We start from the raw sequence: 4,973 nt of genomic DNA on the forward strand, positions 1-4,973 counted from the left end.
GGCGGCTGCTTCCGTTGACGCACGTAGCTATTCGTCACATATTGCGTCATTTATTTGGGTGGGCGTAAAAAGCGGATCAGTTGGTGTGTGTGAATAAATTGCACCCAGGTGCAAATAGACACTCAGAAAATATATTCAATGGCTATTTCAAACAAAGACAACCATGGCAGAGAATATTACTTTTAGTGCAATAACATGAAGTTTTTGCTAAATGAAACAAACATGACTAGATTTATTTGTTATATTTGGCTCAGTTTTCAGTATACTGGTATACTAGAGTGTGTTGATTAGCATACATGCCCGCGCTCCTTCTGCCTAATTATGTGTGAAACAAATCTAACAGACCTATAAACCTCTTAAGCATGATACAGACCTCCAAAGGGTTCCCCAGTGTGAAATGGCCCTTTAAACCCTTTCTAAGCTGCGTGTTACATTGTATTATGTTTTGGAAAAATGCTACAAAATCGTTCTGAACATTTTGTGTTTCTGTCCCTTACGATCAAAGCATACAATGCCTGGAAATTAATACACTACGTTTTTGTTGGAAAAAATATTTATTTGGGGCATTTGTTTTCGAAATAAAAAATACCTGACGATTTCAGCTGCCACTGTGCTGACACCTCCCCCCTGCCCCGTGTTGTCCCTGTCCTTGTCCATCTGGTCATGCTTCTAACCTGGAATAAGTTTAAATAGACTCTGGACTCAGCCCACATGCATTTATTAATTATTACAATTTGTACTCTTAATATGTTCACCCGGCACAGCCAGAAGAGGACTGGTCACCCTTCTGAGCATAGGTCCTCTCTAGGTTTCTTCCAAAATTCCAGCCTTCTTAGGGAGTTTTTCCTAGCCACTGAAATTCAACCCTATTGTTGTTTGCTCCTTGGGGTTTAAGGCCGGGTGTTTTGTAAAAGCACTGTGACAACTGCTGATGTAAAAAGGCTTTATAGATACATTTGATTGATTGATTGATAAAAAAAAAACGTAATACATTACTATATTAATATTAGGCAGATTGTTTTGAATGAATGAATTGATTTTGATATCAGTTCCTTCAGTGATAATACATTCCTACATTTACACCTAATATCATCAAATACATCTGTAGAACTTATTACTGTTGGTGAATTTTGTTACGTGCAATATATTTTAAAGTGGGTTAAACTGGCAAATTATCCGATAAATAAATCAATATCAAACATTCAAATAAGAATTAGATAAGAATGTATTTAATTCCAAATTTAGGGTTAGGGTTAATAATAATATTTCCAGCCAAATAATATTTTCAACTTTTTCTGGTAGTGCTTGCAGTCCTTGGTAAAGTGTTAAACAACCCTCGATTAAGGGTTTTTACAACTCACCACATAATGTTTCAAAACATCTCAGGATTATGTTTCATTACACCAGCAAAAAATTGATTTTCACTCAGTGTGCTGCCACAAAGACAGGATAGAAAATCATATTTTTGCTGGTGTATTGAAATTGGGTCATTTTACACTGTTTAGAAAATAATTTATTTGACACTTTTTCCAGAGGCAGTCATTTTACACTGTTTAGAGAGGCAGTCATTTTACATTGTTTAGAGAGCCAGTCAGTGTTTGAAGGGCAGAGTCATTTCACTCTGTTTAGAGGGGCTGAGCCATTTTACACTGCATGGTAGCGCATCATTATTTTACATTGTTTACATGGTCAGAATTTACATTGTTTGGACAGGCAGAACTATTTTAACATATTTTGATGGGCAGTCCGGATCTGGCGAGAAGTAATAAAAAATGCACTTAATTTTGAGTTAGTTTACTTCAGAATCAGTTGTTTGACAGTGGGAGATACATCTCTGACTGATGCATTTAAGATGAGATGTCATTAGCTAGTGTGTGAAATCTAAACCAAGCTCTGAGGCACAGTTATTTCTATCCTGTCTTATTGAAGTACAAGTACAATTACAAGTGCTTACAAAATTAGACAAATGTTTTTCCTTCCCTAAAATGGTAATTAGGTATGTAATGTGCTTCTCTTTGTTGGAATGGTGTAATAAAACTTTATTTCAGACACAGGGGAATCCATATCACAATAAAAATTTATAAAAAAAACACACAGAGTATAACGTAAACTACAAAATACAAAACCTTCCACAATGTTCAGTGTCTGACATAAAGACATGTTCGCCAATGGTTCCACAGTCTGGAAGTAAATCTGACAGAACTGCTTACAGCGTAACCAGAACATTAATCAAGTCATTTTCCGACTCGGATATCCTACACATAAATCTATACATCAAGTTACGTAAAACAGCAAAGCAGGTAGGTACCCCGACACTGACAATCAAATGGCTTGCACTGGAGCTTCTTGGGGCTCTCAGCAGCAGCCTCATGCTGTCATTATAAGCCACTATGAGTTTTCTAACGCTGCCTTGCTTATAACGACACCACAGGTAGGCAGTATACAAGGGTGTACAATAAGCTCTGAATAGTGAGATCTTCACAGATACAGAGCAGATGCTAAACTTACGACACAGCATATTCGCTTGAGCATACAGCTTCCGACGCTGCCTATAGATTTCCTTATCATCAGACAGGTAATTTGCAATAATATGGCCCAAATATGTAATCTCACTGCACACCCTAAGTGCAGTGCCAGACAGACAGAAGTCAGGGAAGGTTGACTGTCTGTCTTCTCTACTCCTGATCTTACTCTTTTTGGCATTGTATTTTATGTCAAAATCGGCACCATACTGTGTGCATAATCTCACAAGCTGTTGGATACCGGCACTATATGGGCTAAAGATGACCAAATCATCTGCATACATAAGGTGATTAATTAGTGAGTCACCAACCCTACAGCCTGTACCACATGCATTTAAAATCAACGACAAATCATTCATGTACATATTGAAAAGAAAAGGAGACAGAATTCCGCCCTGGCGGACACCATTGGTCACTAGGAAGGGAACAGATGTTACATTCCCCCATCTCACTCTCATTGTCTGATGCGAGTACCAATACACTAAGATTCTTATAAGAAAAACAGGGACTCCACTTTTAGACAATTTAAAAAATAAGTTATCGTGATTAACACGATCGAATGCTTTAGAAGCATCAATGAAACTCATGAACATTGTGGAATTTTGCCTATTATATTTCTCAAAAAATGTCCTATGGTGCATAAATACATAAATCAGTGCCATGCTTTCTTTTAAAACCAAACTGGTTATCGGTAGACAGGAAGTAGTCTACACAATAGAAATGTCTCCAGCACTTTGGACATAACACTGGACATAACACTGGACATAACAGTTGTTCAGCTTCCCCACTTTGTAAAAGTGTACCCCAACAAAAGAATGACATGGGTGTACAATGGTCATTAAAAATATTAATGTTAGTGAATCGCTGATTGGCCAATTCATTCTTATCCAGCCCTATGATTTGCTCATCCTCCACAGTAGAATTACAGCATAGTCCATGCCATTTTTTTAACAGTGAGAATAGAGGTAAACTTTTAAAAGTGAGATTTACATTAATGAGTATGCTCCTTGTGTGATTTTCACATAACCTGTCATTTTCACACCCAATCCTAAATGAAATCGATGATTCACCCACTTTACAGAATTGAACGTTGGTTTACATACCCAGTAAGTTCTATAAACAAGGTATGACTGCAATCCATTCTTTGGTTACATTTTCCTGGCACTGTTTCTTGGCACAAATCCAATCAAAGTCCTAGTACCAAAATATATTTATTTGTTCGAATAACCTGAAAGTGTTTGAATTTGATGGTGAAACTCAACAAAAGCACTTAACAGTGATTTGAACACGATGTGCTAAATATCATGTGAAACAGGCCCACTTCAGTTGAACTTATTCAGTAGCACTTAGTATTCAAACATACCTGCCACAACATTGCTGCCAAAAAAATCCAATCAAAGTTAAAATGTTGCAATCCTAGGCACCAAACTAAAGGCAATTCTATAGTCGGTCACAGAGCTGTTGTCACTAATATAATCCATATAGATAATTACACCCGTATTTGACAGTATTGCATCTCGGCTGCATGTAAATTAGCTAATTTACTTGAAAACAGGCAATATACCTTCCAAAATGAACTGTGTTTTGATAAGAGTGCTTACATTATGCCAAGGCAAGAGATAAGTCCAGGAGACTGAGAGGCATGCATATACGTCTCAGAGTACAAGCACAGTGGATCTAATGACAATCGGTGAATTTCAATTGTATGCTTTTCTGCAGCAGATGTCTCTTTTCAGTACACAGTATATACTCTCCTTGGAATGGAATAATGTTTTGGACTGCACAGGTGGCCAACAGGAGCACATTGAAGGAATTGTTTGACCCAAGTATTTAGTGTTGTCATAAAGTAAATGCGGTATAATATTATTTGAATTTAAAAACGTTCAAAGCAAATATCTCTGGCAAATTCACAATTTAGGCTGTGAGCTTTTTCTAAGGGCCAGAGTGTCCTTGGTAAGCACCTGTAGCAGAAGTGTTCAGGCTACAAAGCAAGGACTGATAACATAGTACAGCTTAGTTTACAAATACTGAGAATACTACCACATTCTTCAAAAAAATCTATATATATTTATGTTACATTAGTAGAGACATCAATAAACACAACTTAATGAATGTTCATAAAACAATCCTATATGAAAGGTGTGTATTTGCCCGTTGGATTGTTATAATACATCTTTGGTTCAGAAGGGGGTCAGCAAAGCAGTGGACTCAGAATTAGAATCAGCGGTCAGACCAGCTTAAATCTGTCTGTTATTTAAGTGGGCTGTGTTCTGGTCGATTGAAACAATTATCCCAACTTAATCCTCTTGTCCTCCTGCGCGCTGTCACAGCCAAACACCTTCTATCACAATGTGGACAAGGCAGGGGAAAGGCGTGTCGTGGTCGTGGTTACTCTGTCACTCTGACATAAATCCAAGCCATCCAGCCACCGTACAGGGCAGAGTCACGCTA

Source organism: Esox lucius, chromosome 16, assembly GCF_011004845.1.
Source record: "Esox lucius isolate fEsoLuc1 chromosome 16, fEsoLuc1.pri, whole genome shotgun sequence".
Lineage (NCBI taxonomy): Eukaryota > Metazoa > Chordata > Actinopteri > Esociformes > Esocidae > Esox > Esox lucius.